Source organism: Natrix helvetica (genome assembly GCF_964273705.1).
Source record: "Natrix helvetica genome assembly, chromosome: 9".
In the NCBI taxonomy this organism is placed as follows: Eukaryota; Metazoa; Chordata; class Lepidosauria; order Squamata; family Natricidae; genus Natrix; species Natrix helvetica.
In genome coordinates, this window is record NC_138560.1 from 10,166,189 (window position 1) to 10,187,429 (window position 21,241).

Consider the following 21,241-nt stretch of genomic DNA (forward strand, 5'->3'; position numbering starts at 1 on the left):
TTCACTACATAAAAACAAAATGACAGATATGCATTTAAAAAAAAATAGAACATTAAACAAAATGAATCCGAATCCACCCTAACAAAATGTATCATGTACCCAGGAAGGAAATCCAACTACTAGCCAGTCAAGGCCTAGGAGAAGAGCCATAGTTTTAAGGCCCTCTGGAAGCCACCAGAGTGGGAGTCATACAGATCTAAGGGAGAACTTCATTTCAGAAAACATATTTTATTTGAGAGTAATCTTGCTTCTGGAGCCCTGATAGATGGGAGATGTCTTCAGACATTGTGGTTCTTGCAGATGAAGAGGGCCAGTTTTGTCTAGCAGTTTAGGCACCAGGCTAGAAACCAGGGGATTGTGAGTTCTAGTCCTGTCTTAGGCATGAAGAACTAGCTGGGTGGCTTTGGGCCAATCACTGGGAGACTGTGAATTCAAGTTCCACTTTAGGCATGAAACCCAGCTGGGTGACTTTGAGCCATTACTCTCTCTCAGCCTAACTCACTTCATAGGATAGTTGTTGTAGTAGGGCAGGCATCAACAACCCACGGCTCTGGAGCTTCATGTGGCTCTTTCGTCCCTCTCCTGTGGTTCCCTGTCGCCGGTTGGATCCACAATTGATAGGACTTCCAGTTAGGACAGGTAGAGGAAAAAGGACACCGCGCTAGGAGGAGATTCTGTGGTGTGGGAACCGAACTTCCGGTTGGCTGCAGAATTAGGACCTTTGTGGCTCTTTGAGTGATTAAAATCGCCGACCCCTGTAGTAGGGGAAACAGGAGGAGGAAGGACTACTAGGAATGGTTGCAGCCTTGAGTTACTTCTAAAGTAATAAAGATGGTATAAAAATCTAATAAATAAATAAGGCCTCGAAATGCTGCTTCTGCAGGAACACCCTGTTATTAAGCTGCAGCTATGCGCGTCCCAGAGAATTCACCAACTGCCGGCATTCCTGGGTGTGAGCTGTAACAGCTTCTTCGGTTGACTTTAATAAGGGTGTTGCTCAGGATAGATTATCAAGGGCTGAGCATTTCCCTCACATCACTCATTCCACCCCCAAAGTCCCCCAAACCCTTTAAAAATTATACAGTACGTACAGAGTGAGCTTGTCAATTCACAAAAAAACAACTCCCTCGAAAAAAAAAAGAAAGATAATTTGATATGAACCAGGAACGATGGGCAGAAACAACGCTGCATCTTATGTGCAAGATCTCCAAATTTTATTTGGATGAACTGAAATTTAGCAAACTGTCCAATTTTAAAAATGTGTTTTGTTTCACCGTCTTCTTGTTTTTAGATGGAGAGGGTATTTATAATTGAGCACTTGAATTTATAACTGAACTGCTAACTGTTACATTTAGGATGCTATTAAATTGGTTAACACTTAAAAAAAAATCAACTGATCTAATTAAATGTTGCACCTTTAGCTGCAATGTCGTTCAATGATGCAAAACTCACGATATCTTTTCCCCCCTTTCTAGCTAGGAATATCTCACTTATTACAAATCTAGTCCATTTTTCAGAATAGCAGAATAGCAGAGTCGGCAGGGACCTTGGAGTTCTTCTAATTCAGCCCCCAGCTCAAACAGGAAACCCTATACCATTTCAGTTAAATGGTTACACAATCTCTTCTTAAAAACCTCCAGTGTTGGAGCATTTACAACTTCTGAAGGAAAGTGGTTCCACTGATTAATTGTTCTGTCGGGAAATTTCTCCTTAGTTCTAGGTTGATTCTCTCCATGATTAGCGTCCACCCATTGCTTCTTGTTCTACACTCAGGTGCCTTGGAAAATAGTTTGACTCCCTCTTCTTTGTGGCAACCCCTCAAATATTGGAACACTGCTATCATGTCACCCCTAGTCTTTTCATTAAATTAGACACACCAAATTCCTGCAATGATTCCTCATATTTACAATTCACATCAGGATGTACTTAAAAAAAGAATTTCTTTAGAGTATTTGTCTTTTTTTTAAAAAAAAATAGCATATCCATTTGCACAACTAGATATGCAACTTTCTCCAATTTGTGTGGTGTAAAGTATTTTCCTTACTTATTTCCTCAGAATCCTTCTTTTACCTAAGTGTGTGTGACACAGGATTTATGGAATCTCTCCTCTTAGTTCTTGGAAGTCTAAGGTTTTCTCTTAGTCCTCCAAGATCTCTAACCTTAGTTATTTTAAAACTAGCCTAATTGATGTTTCCTTGATGTTTACATTTCTGTAAACAGTTTTCAAGCAGAAATTTGACAAATGATAGCAATCTCTGTTCTATGTCACCATTGGTGTTGGATCTGTGTGCTTCAGCAGATCACGTAGGCCCCTTCCCATAAAGATCTCTAGTGAATGTCTTTTCCACCTTAGATTAAACACTTCTATGCTTTTGGCTGGAGCACACTAAGTGCATGAAAACATGGGAGGAGATTATATCTCCTCAAGCAATTATGCTATGTTTAGGTCTAAGCAAATTCCACTCCTAAAGTAATGTAGACAGCAACATTTCAACGTCATATGGAATTGCAATGGCATTTAATTAAGAAGTTCACTCAAAAAGATTCAAATCCACACTTTTAAGAGCTAACTGCTCCCTTCTTGCTTGGATGGGTTGATCAGCCTCATGATTTTCTGTATTTAATTTGTTGGGATCTCATGTGCTTTCCATCCCACTTGTACAGGAATTTGCAAACTTGGTAAATTTTTATCCCCTAAAACAAAGTCAAACTAATACCTATCTATCCCAAAAATGCCTGCTTGTAGCTAATGAAACATCCCCCAGTTTACCTTTCTTTGTTTTGTCATCTGCTATTCAGTGAGAGTTATTCATTCATTCCAACAGCTTTCTGCCTGCCAGGTAGATTTTTATCTGAAGATTGTACTTTCATTGGCTGCACCTGTATTTGTCTTGCTTTGTTTGATGTTGCTGTTCCATGCCAGAACTGCGATTTTAATCATCGTGAAGCATCTTGAGTTATATATGCATTAATACACAAAGTGTGTGTGGGTCGGTGTGTTGTTCAGAAAGGAATACTATTACGAGGCTTACATTTGCCACACACTGTTGCTGGAAAAGAAGCATTTTTTTGTCCTTGTTTAATCCGAAGTACATCTGCTAGCATATATTAAAAGGGTTTTCATTCATCATAATGAAGAATGGTTATAAATCAAGGTAGGCAATAATTTTTGACTAAGGTAAAGGTTTCCCTGCACATGTGTGCTAGTCGTTTCCAGCTCTAGGGGGCGGTGGTTATCTCCGTTTCTAAGCCAAAGAGCCAACCCTGTCTGAAGATGTCGCCATGTGGCTGACATGACTAAACGTCGAAGGTGCACAAAATGCTGTTACCTTCCCACCAAAGGTGGTTCCTATTTTTCTACTTGCATGTTTACATGCTTTCAAACTGCTAGGTTGGCAGAAGCTGGGACACGTAACGGGATCTCACTCCATTACGTGGCACTAGGGATTCGAACCGCTGAACTGCCAACCCTTCTGATCGACAAGCTCAGCGTCTTAGCCACTGAGCCACCCTAGGGGTCTACAATTCTCTTTCCCAAAAAGCTCTCCTAGTTTCTATGCTACTTTTTAAAGTGACAGCCACCCTCAGCCCATGCAACTCCTACTATAACTATTCCAATGACTTTCCCTTTTGTTTTGCCTTTCATTTTTGACCAAATGGCTAGGAAATACAAGTTGGAGGATAGCATGGAAGAAATCTGGAATTCCTGTCATACTGCAGGGTATTTTTTTTAAAAAAAAAACATGACTTAATAACTTAAGTAGGGTGCTTCTTGATCAATATCTTTTCAAATGATATCCTCATGTCATGTTTATGCATCACAAAGTAGGGTACGAAGAGAGAAAGGGGTGGAGATCAGGAAGGGGGAGAAACCTGTGCAAGTACTAGTTTTTAGTACTATTGATTGTAATGCAAAAAATAAAGACAAAGAAAGATGCACCGGATAAAAAGAAAAGTCTATATTTGAGTTGAAGCAGTGTGCTGGAAAAATGGAAGCAACATTGTAAAAAAAAAAGGGAATGAGATCAGCACAAAAACGTGTGAGGCCAGGGTAGGAATTAAATAGTTTTAAAATGAATTCAAATGAAAAGCTTACCTAGATTTCTACTGACTTTGTCAGGGGTCAGCAACCCGCAGTTCTGGAGCCACATGCAGCTCTTTTATCCCTCTGCTGTGGCTCCCTGTCATCAGTCGGCACCACAATTTTGAGACGTGTTTTGGTTTGGGGTGGGTGGGAAAGCAGGGCGCGCTAGGAGGAGACTCTTTGGCAAGGGGCGGGTTTTCCGGTCAGCTCAACAATTGATAGTGCTTTTAGTTAGGACAGGTAGGGGAGAAAGGACATCGCGCTAGGAGGAGACTCTATGGTGGGGAAACTGGATTTCCGGTTGGCTCCAGAATTGAAAGGGGGAGCTTCTAATTAGGACCTTTGTGGCTCTTTGAGTGTTTAAGGTTGCCGACCCCTGGACTATGTACTTGATGGCTTGGTTACAACTCAGTAAAAATGAAGAAGCCCTGGAGGCCAAGTTGAAGGCTTTGCAGTACATCCTGAAGCTTATTTTGAAGGCATGGAATGCTGCCCATCTCTTGCTCCCCAATTTGCAACTGTTAGGGTTAAGTGTGTTGTGCGAACAAAGATAGGAGTAGGCAACCCGTATCTTCCAAAAGCTTAGATTACAGAGCCTACAATTGCTTACTCTTGTCTATTCTGACTGGGGCTGGTGGAAATTAAAACCCAAAAGGTCACCGTATCATCGGGTTCCCTTCACGATGTTACTGTAGATCGGGGATGTTCGACCTTGGCCACTGTAAGAGTTGTGGACTTCAATTCCCAGAATTCCCCAGCCAGCATTAAATGGAATTCTGGGAGTTGAAGTCCACAAGTCTTAAAAGTTGCCAAAGGTGGACATCCCTACTGTAGATGAATTCACAGGACGTAATGAAATGAAGTGATTAACAGGGTGCTTGAACCCAGGGGTACTTTCTTTGCAAGTGGGCCTCCTCAAACATGGTAGATTTACTTTTGGGAAAACATCTTTAAAACTGGGGTGTCCAACCTCGGCAACTTTAAAACTTGTGGACTTCAACTTCCAGAATTCCCCAGCCAGCAATTCTGGGAGCCAAAGTTCACCAGTCTTAAAGTTGCCAAGGTTGGATAACCCTGCTGTAGATGAATTTGTGAGATGTAAGGCTGTTATAATATTTACCTTCAATAACAGGAAGTGTGCCATTCTGCAATTATTATTGGGGACTAGGAGATCTGTGGCATGGATATCCTGCTTGTGTGGTTTCCATTAGAGCTTCTTTCTTTGGCTGCTGATGAAGCAAGATGCTAGGCTAGATGGACACTCCCACTCCTTTTAGCTTCCTTTCCCCATTTGATCCACACTTTGGAAGAAACATGGACCAAGTAGGCTTGGCCATGTTTCTTGAATAAGTTGCAATTGATCCATTTCCTCTCTCTGGCACTTCACGGTGGACCTGCTCCATAGCCAAAGAGCCCTCACGACTATTTTTCTTTCTCCAGGCAAACAGTTTTTCTATCTCTGTTTAGCCCTCTCCATCTGAAAATTGCCTGCCTCTACCAGATGGAGCAAGGATCAGATCTAATTGCTGCCAAAATGCTAGCAGATTCTTCCTCCCTTATACGAATGCTGAGCAGGATTAAAAGGGCTGAACGGGGGTAAATCCATTGTCTTTGGGGCTCACTGGTGTTAATGAATAATAATCCTATAACACCATCCTCCTTCAGGCATGCCAGCATTCAGCTGCCAGTGCATATATGTCCAGGCATTTATTGTTATCAATAGCTACTCGTATCAGATTTTGTAAGAGTTGGAAAGGAGGGCTGAAAAGTGACACTGGCACATAAGGAGACGCAAAGAGTTGTGTAAGCCTCTGAATTTAATCAGGGTTAGGATCAGAATTCCCAAACTGGTTTCTCCCAAGGAATTTAACTTGTTAATGAGTTATGAAATTGGGTCAGATATTTCCCACATCAATAGCAGGTGGGAAGTTCAAATGCAGAACAAATGTGCAACAGTCGTTTCCAACCTTATACCATCCAAAACTTTTGGACTATACTTTTCAACTAGCCTTGTGGCGCAACTAGAACAATCTTGAACTAAATCCACTCAAAACCGTAGAAATGGTGGTAGATTTTAGGAGAAACCCTCCTATACTACCTCCTCTTACAGTACTGTACAATACTTACAGTATCAACAGTAGAGAACTCCAAGTTTCTAGGCGCTATCATATCTCAAGATTTAATATGGACACCTAACATTAAAAAATGTCATCAAAAAAGCACAACAAAGAATGCTCTTTCTGCGCCAACTAGGAAGCTCAAACTGCCCAAAGAGCTGCTGATACAGTTCTACAGAGGAGTTATTGAGTCTGACATCTGCATCTCCATAACTGTCTGGTTTGGTTCTGCAACCCTCTGGAATGAGCTGCCCCCGGAGCTTCGCATAATCCCTGAGTTCCGGTCCTTCCGACGCGCCCTAAAAAGTTGGCTTTTCCAGCAAGCCGGCCTGGCCTGTTAATTTTATTTAATTTTTAAAATGTGAGTGTTATATAAACTGGGTTTGTTTTTTGGACTGTTTCTAATTTCCTTTTAACTTTTGTACTATGTGTTTTTTAATGCTGTACGCCGCCCTGAGTCCTTGGGAGAAGGGCGGCATATAAATCTAATAAATCCAAATCTAAGACAGACACAGACTTCAGAGGATAATTAGAACTGCAGAAAAAACAATGGCTACCAACCTGCCTTCCATCAAGGACCTGTATACTGCACAAGTCAAAAAGAGGGCTGTGGAAATATCTATAGACCCCTCACATCCTGGACATAAATTGTTTCAACTTCTACCCTCAAAATGATGCTATAGGGCACTGCACACCAGAACAACTAGAGACAAGGACAGTGTTTTCCCGAATGCCATCATTCTGCTAAACAATTAATCCCCACAACACTCTCAAATGATCTACTAAGACTGCATTACTATTACTCTTTTCTTCCTTCCGAGTACCTATCTCTTTCCTAGTACCTATCTCTTTCCACTTATGATTATAACCATGTTGCTTGTATCTTTAAAATTTATAATGTTTTATTTGTTTCCTAGTATAATTTGATTGCTTTTTAGTAACCCATGACTATCACTACAACTAGTGTTGCATCTTATGATTCTTGATGAATGTATTCTATTTTATTTTCTCTCCGAGACTCCTTGCCAAGTTTTGCAGATATTGCCCTGTCAGTTCTCCAAGCCAGAGAAGGTCTGTGACTGTAAATCCTCCCTTGAAAGACTTTGCTGGATGTGAATGAGCAGAATTCACAGTCAATTAATGAAAGGGGTTTTCTTCGGGACAAGGAGTTTGCTTCATGCTCTTTTGAAGCCTAGGTCAGAGCACTGGAAGGAGACACCTGGGATCACTGTGAAGGAAAACAATGGTCTCCCATTGCCTGCCATGTTTATTGCCCATCTCTGGGTCTGAAGTGGTCCAGAGGGAGCTCCTAAGAATTGCAGTGGTAGTCAGTTAGAAGACAACTTATTTTACTTTGAAGTTCTCCTGGATGCTGAACTAATAAAATGTACTTCAGCTAAACCCTTCACAGATGGAGACGGAAGTATCCAGAGGCATATTGGTACAAAAGGTCTCAAGTTGCCCATTCCTAGCACAGACCTTTTCAATGCCCAGTTAATTTGTGTTGAAAATAAAAATCAAACTCACGTAGTCATAGTGGAGCTTTTCACCGGGTGCTTTTCTTGATGTGTTGCAAGAGACCTTGCCCGGGCTGGTGAGGATGATGGGAGCAGAATTCCCCTATCCAGCACCAGGCTGGATAAAGCTACCCCTGGTGTGTTTTACTGTTGCTGTTTCATATTCCTTAGCATAATGAGAGCACTGAGATCAGTGCAAGGCAGCCACGTTATTTATTTATGAAGAATTAAAGTATTCACGCTTTAGGCAAGCACAGATATTTTTTCTATTCTGCTTGAGTTTTACAGATGCCTCTTTGCTCAACAAAGCAAGGCAGCAACAACTTCCACCAATTTCTCTGAACCCGTGGGTGCTTTTACATACTATATATAGAAATCTCATATAGAATATAAGAGTTGGAAGGGACCCTGGAGGTGTTCTAGTCCAACCCCCTGCTTAGACAGGAAACCCTACACCACTTCAGACAAATGGTTATCCAATCTCTTCTTAAAAACTTCCAGTGTTGGAGCATTCACAACTTCTGGAGGCAAGTTGTTCCCCTGATTAATTGTTCTAATTGTCAGGAAATAAGGTCAAGCACTTATTTCAGGGGGTCAAAAGAAAATAAGACCCTGTCTTATTTTGGGGGGAAACACAGTAAGAACTTTGTTCCATGTCCCTTTTTTCAGTGAACTCCTGGAAGTCACACTTGTTTCCAGACTTCCCTGATGTGGCGTGGAATCTCTTAAAGGCAATTGCAGTAAAAGTGAACCCAACTGTACTTAAATGCCAGCTTAAACAAAACACACACTAAAAAAAAAATCATTTGCTATTTAGGTTGCTAAGTAACACACAACTGTGAGGAGTGAGAAGTCACTTGCAAAATCTGCACGGGTGACAGCTTGCGCAAATCTGGTGCAGACTGACAAATGAGATTGCTTCTTTGGAATGCTCACTTTTAATGCAAATGACTGGGTGGAGATTTTCTTAAGATAAAACTAAGTGAAATTAACGGAGTGATGAAATACAATGACAGGGATTACTGGCTGTCCCCGTGTTAGTTGATAGGCTGACTGTCAGGCAGGAACAGGCAGATCCACATGGAGCGTTCAATTGGCTGCTTTATTGTTCAAGCCTATACACGGGAATCTTCTCAGACTGATGGTTTGCACATGGTTAAGACTAAATAAAGTTCAAGGGCATTCGAGGAGGGTTCAGACTTTGCTCTCTTGTGTCCTTATAGGAATTCCAGACTAATTCCCTGTTTGACTCCTCCCCCTTGGCTTGTCCAGTGTCTCTCCAATATTGACAGGACGTTTCAGCCCTGGATGAAAGAAACTGCATCCACTTTCTATTAGTCCCCATATCTGTGTTTTGCAATTGGATGCCCTCTTGGTTGGGACTGCAATGTCCAGAATTCTAAGTAAGGTAAAGGTTCCCCTTGCACATATGTGCTACTCATTCCCGACTCTAGGGGGTGGTGCTCATCTCCATTTCAAAGCTGAAGAGCCAGCGCTGTCCGAAGATGTCTCCGTGGTCATGTGGCTGGCATGACTAAGCGCCGAAGGTGCATGGAATGCTGTTACCTTCCCACCAAAGGTGGTCCCTATTTTTTACTTGCATTTTACATGCTTTTGAACTGCTAGGTTGGCAGAAACTGGGACAAGTAAGGGGAGCTCACTCCATTACGCGCTGCTAGGGATTCGAACCACAGAACTGCTGACCTTTTTGATCGACAAGCTCAGCGTCTTAGCCCCTGAGCCACCCTGTAGCATGGTGCAAAAATGAAGGATTGGGAAGACTGGACTATTATACATGCTCAGATACAACAGAACCAATGGATTTAACTGTTAAGCTCATGATGGCTACCTCCTTTGATGTGGTTGTGGTCCTATCTCTCCACTGAGAAATCCTGGAAATCGGTGAACTCCTAGATAGCTAGGAGAAAGTAAACATCTTTTTTTTTTAAAGGGTATATGAAAGATCCTAAGAACTACAGATCAGTCAGTCTGGGAAGGCAAATGATCAGTTTTTAGCATCTTGAAAATTGTAGTAGCTCTCTGCCAGCCAGCTTAGATTCATGTTAGGGAGACGCTTTGCATAATGGAGATGATACAATCCTGTTTGTTAAGGTGAAGAGGAGAACTGATTTGTCTCGATGAGACACTTCATGTTATCCTGAAGCCTTAACTGGCAGTTTCAATCTTCTATCTATTGCAGCTGTTGAAAAAAAAAGCCTTCCGAAAAAGGGCCATGCATAGTAACAGAGCTTCCCTGTTAGAACTGGGGTATTGGGGTGGGGGGATTTCAAAAGAATGCTTTGTTTGAAGTATTGTCAAAGCAAATCATCACTTTGAAGTTTTGCAGAGCCTTGCAATGCAGCAGTTATTAGACACCGGCATGGATTTTTCAAGAGCTAGTCTTAGAATAATCTCATTTCACTTTTTTTTAATTCCAGGTGACTCCTTTGCTAAATTGGAAACCTGTTAAAAAGATGATACACCTTGACAAATTGCCAAAATACCTTATGACATTCAGTGGGCTAGTTAAGAAGGGCCCAGCAGCTCATCTGTTAGATGGAACCATTGCTGCAGTGGTGGCATTCAAAATTTTCTACTACTGGTTCTGTGGATTTGGCTTGGTGGGGGTGGCACGGCTTGGTGGGCATGGTTTGGTGGGTGTGGCAGGGGAAGGATACTGTAAAATCTCCATTCCCTCCCCACTCCAGGGGAAGGTTATTGCAAAATCCTCATTTCCTCCCGATCAGCTGGGACTCGGGAGGCAGAGAATAGATGGGGGCGGGGCCAGTCAAAGGTGGTATTTACCAGTTATCCGAACTACTCAAAATTTCCACTACCGGTTTTCCAGAACTTGCCAGAACCTGCTGAATGCCACCTTTGCATTGCTGGCTTAAAAAAGAAGACGTGCTCACTTCATCTAAGTGCCACAAACTTCAGTCTATGGTTTGTACTCTTCAGTATTTTTAGTAGCAATCTGGACGAAGAAGTATAAGGAATAGGGAATGCTGATCAGGTTGCAGATGATATAAAACTGGATGGAATAACTAAAAGACAGAAACAGGATCAAAATTATTGATAGGCTGGAAAAACAAAAATAAAAATAATGAAATGTAAAAGGGGCCATTGCAAATGAAAGGCATGAGACCTTCCTGAGGTCTAACTTGGACCTTAGAATTGTGGTTTGATCACAAAACAAAAGTTATTTTGTGATCTAACATGGCTGCTAAAATGGCAAATTTATGACTAATCCACCTTGAGGAATCAATTCTAGGTAGACTTTAGTAACTTTTTTCCTGAATGTCCCAAAGGTGCTTTTTTCAAGAGGCAACTGAAGTCGTTTTGCTTCTCATCCAAGAAGCTTCTTCGGTTGTGACTGGTTGGTGGGGAATGGAAGGATTTATATTCCTTGCAGACTGCTGGTCATTTGCATTCTTTTACAGATTCATTGAGGCCACTTGGAGGTTTATCTGTGTCCTCAGGGTCACGTGAGTAGTGCAAATGGGGGTGGAGCCTTCTTGGAACTGATGAAAGGACTGTGTTGTAGACTGGAGATAGATGAAAGAATGCAAATGACCAGCTGTCTAAAAGGAGTATAAATCCTTCCATTCCCCATCATCCAGTCAGAGCTGGGACTGGGTATGTCTAGTTTAATGAAAAGAAGGACTAGGGGAGACAGACATGATAGCAGTGTTCCAATATCTCAGGGGTTGCCACAAAGAAGAGGGAGTCAAGCTATTCTCCAAAGCACCTGAGCGCAGGACAAGAAGCAATGGGTGAAAACTAATCAAGGAAAGAAGCAACTTAGAACTAAGGAGAAATTTCCTGACAGTTAGGACAATTAATCAGTGGAACAAGTTGCCTCCAGAAGTTGTGAATGCTCCAACACTGGAAGTTTGTAAGAAGATGTTGGATAACCATTTGTCTGAAGTGGTGTAGGGTTTCCTGCCTAGGCAGGGGGTTGGACTAGAAGACCTCCAAGGTCCCTTCCAACTCTGTTATTCTACTCTATTCTATTTAGAGGACAGTGAAGAGCTGAAGAAACCTCTTGGATGATAGGCAAGTCATCTTCAAAGAAAAACCAGAAAGTCCAGTTGCCTCTTGAAAAAAAGCACCTTTGGAACAACCATGATCTGGAATGATTGAGAATCTCCATAGACATTTTTTTCTGAATGTTTCAGAGAAGAATGGTAGGGAATATAACAAGGAGACAGGCAATTAAACCTTATTTATTTATTTAATTTATTTGCCTTCCATAAACCCCGTGAACAGAAACTAAAGAAACCGGATAAGATTAGCTTTAAGAATACTAAGTGGGATAGGACAGAGGTTTTGATATATACTTTATATAAATGGATGTCAGACCGGAGAAGATAAAAACCAACAGGCAATGATACTGCTCATCGCTAGGTATGGTAATGTGTTGATTTCTGAGAATTCACTCCCACTGTTCCTCTAGGAGCTTCTCTCCTGTGTGTACTATGGGCAATACTGCTGTACTTATATTTGTCTCCTTTTGGCTAGGAGAATTCTGGAGACATCTGTTATGAGTTTTCTACAGGAAGAGATCCATTCCTCAAAGCCCTGAGCAATTAACAGTCTTGCAGAATTGCCAATCCTACCTAAACCCCTCCAGTATCTCTTAGTGTTCTTTTGCTTGCTGACTTCTTTCTGAGATCCCAGCAAAAGATCCCACCTGTCACATTGTCCAATAGAGGTGCTGGCTGGTTGCTTGGTTACTCTACTCCTCCTCCTCCTCCTCCTCCTCCTTCCAGCCACCTGTTGAAATGTCCTTGGTTCCCACAGGAAAACTTTCTGTTTTGGCTAAAAGGTAAAGGTAAAAGTTCCCCCTGCACATATGTGCTAGTCATTCCTGACTGTAGGGGGCAGTGCTCATCTCCATGTCAAAGCCAAAGAGCCAATGCTGTCCGAAGACGTCTCTGTGGTCATGTGACTAGTATGACCAAATTCCGAAGGTGCACTGTTACCTTCCCACCAAAGGTGGTTCCTATTTTTTCTACTTGCATTTTTACATGCTTTCGAACTGCTAGATTGGCAGAAGCTGGGACAAGTAACGGGAGTTCACTCCATTACGCGGCCCTAGAGATTTGAACTGCCGACCTTTCAGATCGAGAAGCTCAGCATCTTAGCCACTGAGCCACCGTGTCCCTTCTGTTTTGGCTACAAACTCCCAACGATCTATTTCCCCACTCCCGGCCATCCAGTGGCAACTTTTGAAGCCATAAAGATAGCCTCAGCCACCTTCGCTTCAGGGTTAAAAGGTTACTTCCTTTGGTGCCTTTGAAAGTTGTTGAATTCTGGCATGGTTTCTTGACCTTTCCTCCTGGTTCTTATTCCACAGGGCCTGTTTGGATTTTTTATTTTTTTATTTTGCTATGCAGCACTTCCACAACTATGTATCCCAGTTAGATCAACTCCAGATCCACTTAAATCCTTACAAATATGTCTTACTCATTATTATTTTTGTTTCCCGTTTAGCCACCTCCTCTCTCTTATCCAGTTATCACCTTTGGTGTCTCTGAATGCCTTTCATTTATTGACTGTAAACAGGACCTTATCATGACAATTCCTTTACTGGGTCATTTCTGAGGGTCAGTAAGAACCCTCTGAATTTAGAAAGTAACTTGAAGTTTGCCTAATAAAATAGATGCCAAAGGGGGTGTTGGAAGAAATAGCCATTTGGTTCAGTTCCAAGTGGGGAGAAAGGCACCGGAAACATGGGGGCTGATCGGAAAGATGGTTCAATGGACAAGCACTTGGTCCTGGTGCAGCTGATCGCGTGGAATTGAGAGAGAGAGGGTTATTTATACCTTCCCTTGGGCTTTGAACTTAAGCTTCCTGTTCCTGTGCAAGCTATTGGCTGCTGTAGGGGTCATAGCTAACCTTGAGCCAAGCTTGGTTGAAACTTGCTGGGTAATGCAATGAAGAGACTTGCGTCCTGAAAGGGTGTTGGGCCATTCCTATTGTGTCTTAATGGCTTTGTGCTGGTTTGGATCTTCAGTGAGGTCTAATCCCATCACCCTGAGGCTGAAGGTCTTTTGGCTTGTAGATAGGCTGGCCCTATCCTGCTGGGGCTATTAAGAAAGGTGGGAGGCTTCTTTCCTTTGCATGTTTCTCCTTTAGGGAAATAAATAATACTTTATTTACAGTCACAGACCAAAACACGACCACTACAAAAGAGACACAGCAGCCAGTCGCCAAAAGCCCAACTAAGGGAGGTTACAGCTCTCTCCTCTAATGGTCGCAGCTCTCAAGAAAAACCTGGAGACCTGAGAGGTGATGTACGAGGAGACATCCCCAAGGCAATGCACAAACAAATCACGGCCATCAGGACCAGAAGGGACGATTTCAGGAAGAGACAGTAACCTAGATCTGTCCGCGCTATACTTAGGGCAAAATAGAAGGACATGCTCCGCTGTCTCAACCTCGGCTTTAGGGAAATATAATATTCTGCCTTTTTAAATATTTCCCAAAACATTTCATTCTTCTAGGAGAGGGGTGGGTGCTAACCAGAGATGGGTTGCAGATAATTTTACCACCGGGTCGAAAATGTGAGCGCGCACCTTCTGTGCATGCAGGTGGCAGTAATGGGTTGCAGGCGGTATGCCCCGGTACAGGCGTACCAGAGCCTGCCCGGAGCCCCGTATACCGTTCCGTATGGTGCTCTGGAGGGCCCGCCTGCCCAAGCTCCTTACCTGTCTTTTAAGGTTTCCGCACTTCCACGCACGTGCGTGGTGCATACAGCGCCTGGGTGACGCTCCACCGAATAGCTGGAGCGTTGCGGAGGCGCTAAGACGCACGTGCGCTCACGCCTATGTGGACACTGCCAGGCCCGTTCCAACCTACCAGCTGGAACGGCATCCGGAACCCACCACTGGCAGGTGGTCTCTTGTGCATGCGCTTTGCTCGTGCACGCATGCGGGTGGCTTAGAAAGCGTAGCTAAATAGGACGGCATAGCACCCCCGCAGGTTGCCCGTAACGGTTCGCCTGAACCAGTCTGAACTGGCTGAATACGACCACTGGTGCTAACTCTGCACAGAGGGAACTTATCCATCTTCAAAATGGCTGCCGTGGGAGTTATGACCAGGGATACAATATCAAAATAATATAAGGTCTAATGGCAAAGTTACTTCTGGTCATTCTCTCTAACTTTGCTATAGAGATGGTTTTATAATTTAGTTCCCCACTGATCTGGTTAGAAGGCAACTTCCTGAATTCCTTCCATTATTTCTCTGCAAAATATTCTTCCTCCTCCTAAACTAGGTTCTGTTATATCACTCAGCTGCAGGGGTTATAAACTAGGTCACTGAGTCAGGGCTTGTACACCCTTGCTGGTTTGCCCTTTAGAAAAAAAAAAGCTGTACTATTATCCATCCTTTATTAACACCTTGGCCTGGAAGAAAAAAGAAGGTTGCCAGGGAAAGGCAATTTTGGAACGATGCAAAATTCTTCATTTTGATTGATCAAGAGCTCTGCAAAACCCGCAAACGTGCTGTGCTTTTCTACCAAATTTTAGTTGAAGATCTTGCTTAAATGTTTTGGATTTTTAACCGGCAAAGGAACCACTTAACATTCCCCTTTCCTTGATGCAAATTTGTATTAAAATAAATTGCAAGCTGAATGCCAGGGGGGGCATTTAAGGTCAGATCCAGGCCGGCTTCCTACTGAGGTCTTTTGTAACCTCTGTGGTTCGTGTGGTTTATATGGGGAACAGATGAAGGTAACCGTCACTCCTATCACCTGTTCCCTGCCATTCTTGGACTGATGCAATGATTATCAAGTCATAAATGGTGATTGAAAGCAAGGTAATAAACTGCCCAAAGAGCAGTTAAAGTCAGATGAGCTGACTTTAAAAAAAATGGATTGCAAGAATAGTCCATTAAGCAGTAGTTCAGGAAAAGCCGGGGCCAAAAGCATTTGGAACACAGCTGTCTAATTTCAGTTAAAGTCTGAATCTCAAGCACTTTAGGTTTGAAAAGAAAGTTATAGCTGTCTCTTCCTCCCTCCCTCCCTCCCTCTCTCCCCCTTCCCTCCCTCTCTCCTCCTTCCTTCTTCCTTCTTTCTCCAGTTTATACAGAGCAGATTTAAAATAAATTCCTTACTCCTTCCTTCTTTACTCCTTCCCTCCCTCTCTCTTCTCCTCCCTCCCTCTTCTCCTCCCTCCCTTCCTTACTCATTTCCTCTCTCTCTCTTTTCTTCCCTCCCTCCCTCTTCTCCTTCCTTCCTCCCTTCCTTCCTTCCTTCCTTCCTTCCTCAGTTTATACAGAGCAGATTTAAAATAAATTCCTTACTCCTTCCTTCCTTACTCCTTCCCTCCCTCTCTCTTCTCCTCCCTCCCTTCCTTACTCCTTCCCTCTCTCTCTCTTTTTTTCCCTCCCTCCCTCTTCTCCTTCCTTCCTCCCTCCCTCCCTCCCTCCCTCCCTTCCTTCCTTCCTTCCTTCCTTCCTTCCTTCCTTCCTTCCTCTTTTACTTATTATTTTCATCCTCGGCTTTCAGATCATCAAGTCTGCTGGGTTGAAAGAAACAGCTCTCTCTCTTGGATATAATCAGGTATCTCGCTTGCTCAAGAATGACACTTTTGTACATTTAATAGGCTTTTAAAGTGTGACACAAGCTTCCATAATATGCAAGGTTTGCATTCCTGGGGGGCCTTTGGAAAGTTTTGGGTTAGTTTCCTTTCCCGCCTCCCCTCCCCTTCTCCCTGGACTCCAGGAACTGGATGTACTTTATGAGCTGACCTCTTCTCTGAGGTCAGCAGGTCCTTTGGCTCCAACCTCAGGAATGTCGGGTTACAAGATCATTGAGTTGTTAAGTTCCAAAGGCAAGGACTCTGTTTTAAAAATATCCTTCGGATCATTTCAAGCTTTCCTTGTGAGCCCAGTTCCAAGATTTATAAGAGAACATGCAGTGATCCACAGTGATCATTTCAAAGGAGCAGCTGGAATTTTCCATCTTGCTAAAACATTTTTTCTCCCTTCTCTCTTTTATCGGCTTGCCTTCATTTTTGATTCAGAGGTTACAAAGGCGCAGTTTCCCTTTCTATCTTGCGCTTCTCTGGAGGTAATTAATTCACTCGTGTCAGTCTATACTTGCCTATTAACTCACACAATTTTTTTTAAAAAGTCTCTGGCAGAACCCACAAACAGAATATTTGCAAAAAGTTTCCTTAACAGCCCTTCATTTTAATCTGTCCTCCTGCTACTGATGTTAGCCTGAAATATGCAGATTAGCAGAGGCATTTGAATATGACCTGATTTTAAATGTAGCAAGAGGAAGTCACCTTTATTTGTGCGTTTTATCTTCATTTGAGCTGATGTTCCTGGGTTTTGATTGTCTCCTGCACAACTAACTCACTTCCAGGCGGAGAGCTGTTCTTGGCCCTTGGGTAGTGCGCTGGGAGCCATATTCAAAAAAATAATAATGAGTGGGTGAAGGGAAAGACCAAGTGTGATTTCATTTACATGCGAATGTAATTAAAATTAAATAGAGTGAATAGGATTGCTCTCCTGTCACATATTTGATAATCTCTCTTTCTTGCTCATATGAAACAGTAGAACTGAATAATAACTTTGAGAGGTCTTAGAGGGTAATAAAAATTTATGCAAGGGACCGAGGTCTATGACGATGCAGAATCTTTGCCCTGGTTCATTATGTACTCCTGAAATCAAAAATAAACATTTTTTCCTTCCTTCCTTCCTTCCTTCCTTCCTTCCTTCCTTCCTTCCTTCCTTCCTTCCTTCCTTCCTCCCTCCCTCCCTCCCTCCCTCTTCCTTCCTCCCTCCCTCTTCCTTCCTCCCTCCCTCCCTCCCTCCTTCCTTCCTTCCTTCCTTCCTTCCTTCCTTCCTTCCTTCCTTTTTCTGATCCAAATGTAAAGTACAAAAAAAGGGCCCATGTCAAACATCATAGCCAAGATTTTAGGCCTCCAGAAGGCCAGGAGTCTTGACCTCACCTGCAAGGGGAGAATATTCCAAAGGGCATCTGAAAGGTGTTTTTTTCTCCTCCAAGAAGCTTCTTCAGCTCTGACAGACTAGTGGGTCAATGGAGGGATTTATATCCCCGTCCTCAGTGTCACTAGAGTAGTGCTTCTACTTCTTGGACGAGAAGCGAAACGTCTTCAAAGGAAAAAAAACAAGAAAGTCCAGTTGCCTCCTGAAAAAGCACCTTTGGGACAACCATGACCTGGATGACTGAGAATCTCTACAGACCTTTAGCTATACAATTTGGGATGAATGCCCTTTGAATGGTGTGGGAGTATGAAGAGATTTCCTGAGAAAAATTGCAGACTACGGGAACCAATTTCACCACTCGGGTGAGCCTGAGGGCACAGATAACTCTCCAAGTGCTTCAAGGACCCTCTAAAAGGATGCAAATGACCACCTGTCTGCAAGGAATATAAATCCTTCCATTCCCCACTACCATCCAATCAGAGCTGAAGAAGCTTCTGGGATGAGAAGCAAACCATCTTCAAAAGAAAAAAGAAAGTCCAGTTGCCTCCTGAAAAAGCATCTTTGAGACAACTATGACCTGGATTCCAAAGGACAGGGGCCACAGCAGAAAAGGGTTTTCTCTTGGATCCCACCAGCTGAAATTCTTTGGCAGGTGGCATCTGAAGTAGTGCTATTCAGACTGCAGCAAATGGGATGGACCAATCTCATGGGGTGAGATGGCTCCTTAGATACCACAAGTCTTAAAGTTCCCAAGTTTGGACACCCCTGATGTAGGATAACTGTCGCATTTTGACATCATTGAATAAGGACAAAAGCAGGTATCCTTCTAAATTCTACCTGGAAAACCTAGCGTTCTTCTCCCCAGCTACCAAAGAGTTGGCAGCTATTTAAGACAGTCCCTTGGCTGACAGATCAATTACTTTGGTTTCTTCCTAAACAATCTAGCCAGCAATCTTCCATGATAAGTGTACCTGAACGATGGTTTTCACAGCAGCTGGTGCCGAAATGTGTTTTTTCTCCGTACCTTTCTCCCTTTCATGGATGCCAGACCTCTTTGGATAGCGATTAATTGGGTTCAAACATCATTCTAAGCCATAATATAGCATGTTTGGGTTTGTCTTAGTGGAAGCTGCAGACCAGACTCACTAATTAAACTATAGCAATAGCACTTAGACTTATCTACCGCTTTACAGTGCTCTACAGCCCTATCTAAGCAGTTTTACAGAGTCAGCCTATTGCCCCCAACAATTTGGGTCCTCATTTTATCCACCTCAGAAGGAGGGAAGGCTGAATCAACTTTGAGCCTGGTGGGATTTGAACTGCCAAATTGTAGGCATCCAGCAGTCAGCAGAAGTAGCCTGCAGTACTGCACTCTAACCATTGCACCGCTGAGATTATTAGATTGATGTCAAAATTATGTGACTTCCAGATCCAATTTTGTAGAAGAGAGGCTGACCGAGCCAGCGGGAGAGGTCAAATGGGGACTTAGTCTAGAATGCCTATATGGTCACAAGAGGGCAAAGTCTAACCCTCCCTCCCACCCCTTGAATACTGTTGAACCTTATCTAGTCTCAACCAGATGCAAACTTTTAGTCTGAGAAGATTCCTATGTGTAGACTTGAGCAATAAATCAGCTAATTGAATTCTTTGTTTGTGGACTAGATTGTCCAGGCCTGACAAATTTGGTGTGCATCTGATCACCTAGTTGTGCAAAGCCACTCTGGATAGTTTATAGTTCAATACAGCAATTGGGTAAAATGTGTTATGTGACTATACCATTATCTGTGAGACAGATGAGTCATACTGACTGCTTCTTGAATTTAAAATCTTTAGTTCGCTTTCATGAATATTTAGGGCACAGGCTTAGTTGTCAGACTTGTGGAGTTAGACCTGTATTGTGATATTTAAAATAGTATATTTTTGAATTGTTCTGAGGCATTTCCCCCGCCCATCCCTCCTATCAACCCCCCCCCCCAAATAACCAGCTTGTGGTATCTCCCCCCTCCCAAATATCTCCATAATTTAAGCACTGGGCCTTTGCAATGAGAAAGAGTGTGTACATTGCCCATATACCACTGTTGCTATTGTGTATACTAGCACAAATATTTTAGGGAAGAGGGTGAGGGGCGGAAATGTACTATTGTTATTGAAAATAGTGGTAGATTTTTGGAGAAACCCTCCTATTCTACCATCTCTTCCAATACTAGACAAGACAGTATCAACAGGAGAGACCTTCAAGTTTCTAGGCTCCATCATATCTCAAGACTTAAAATGGACACCAAACATCAAAAATGTCATCAAAAAAGCACAACAAAGAAAGTTCTTTCTGTGCTAACTCAGAAAGTTCAAACTGCCCAAAGAGCTGCTGATACAGTTCTACAGAGGAATTATTGAGTCTGACATCTGCACCTCTATAACTGTCTGGTTTGGTTCTGCAACCCAACAAGACAGACACGGACTTCAACGGATAATTAGAACTGCAGAAAAAACAATGGCTACCAACCTACCTTCCATCGAGGACCTGTACACTGCACGAGTCAAAAAGAGGACCGTGAAAATATCTACAGACCCCTCACATCCTGGACATAAATTGTTTCAACTTCTACCCTCAAAGTGATGCTATAGGGCATTGCACACCAGAACAACTAGACACAAGGACAGTGTTTTCCCGAATGCCATCACTCTGCTAAACAACTAATCCCCACAACACTCTCAAATTATCTACTAAGACTGTATTACTATTACTCTTCTCTTCCTTCCTAGCACCTATCTCTTTCCTAGTACCTATCTCTTTCCTAGTACATATCTCTTTCTACTTATGACTATAACTATGTTGCTTGTATCTTTAAAATTTATATTGTTTTATTTGTTTCCTAGTATAATCTGATTGCTTATTAGTAGCCTATGACTATCACTAAGTGTTGTATCTTTTTATTCTTGATGAATGTATTGTTCTCCTTATGTACACTGGGAGCGTATGCACCAGAGAAAAATTCCTTGTGTGTCCAATCACACTTGGCTAATAAAGAATTCTATTCTATTCTATTCTATTCTATTCTATTCTATTCTATTCTATTCTATTCTATTCTATTCTATTCTATTCTATTCTAAAATGGTGAATTCTACTCGTCCAGCCACCTATTCGCAGGAACTTTTCCTTCTTTTGAAAAATGAATAAAATGCAAAAAATCTTTAAAAATAAAAACGGAAGGACAACTTTAAGGAAACAATACATTTATTAAAGAATATACCGTAATTCCCACCAAAAATTGATGTGTTCTGAGCTCGATTGTTACTGTGCTAGTAGGGAGGTGGGAGTGGTCTTAGGGGGTTCTTATTTGGGTTGTTTACTGTTAGCTCTTATGGCAGTTCCTCCCCCCCCCCCCAAGTTTTAATATTTTTTATTGTTTTTGTATCACAAATTCCATTTTTATATTGAACAGTGTGCTTTCTAGGTATCCAAAGCATTAAAATATAAACATAATCATTATAATCATATCAACAAAGAAACATATATTAGATAATATCGATCATTATGAAAAAGTATACTATCTTCT

At 42.3% G+C, this 21,241-nt stretch overlaps 1 long non-coding RNA gene across 1 annotated transcript in view; it reads right to left on the reverse strand.

Annotated features, from left to right (window-relative positions):
* The window catches only part of LOC309396837, a 120,384-nt gene extending 99,800 nt beyond the window's left edge, over positions 1-20,584 (reverse strand). Inside the window, exon 1 of the long non-coding RNA XR_014176160.1 lies at positions 20,469-20,584. This is a non-coding gene — a long non-coding RNA (uncharacterized lncRNA). The remainder of the gene's footprint in view (positions 1-20,468) is intronic.
* Positions 20,585-21,241: the final 657 nt, after the last annotated feature.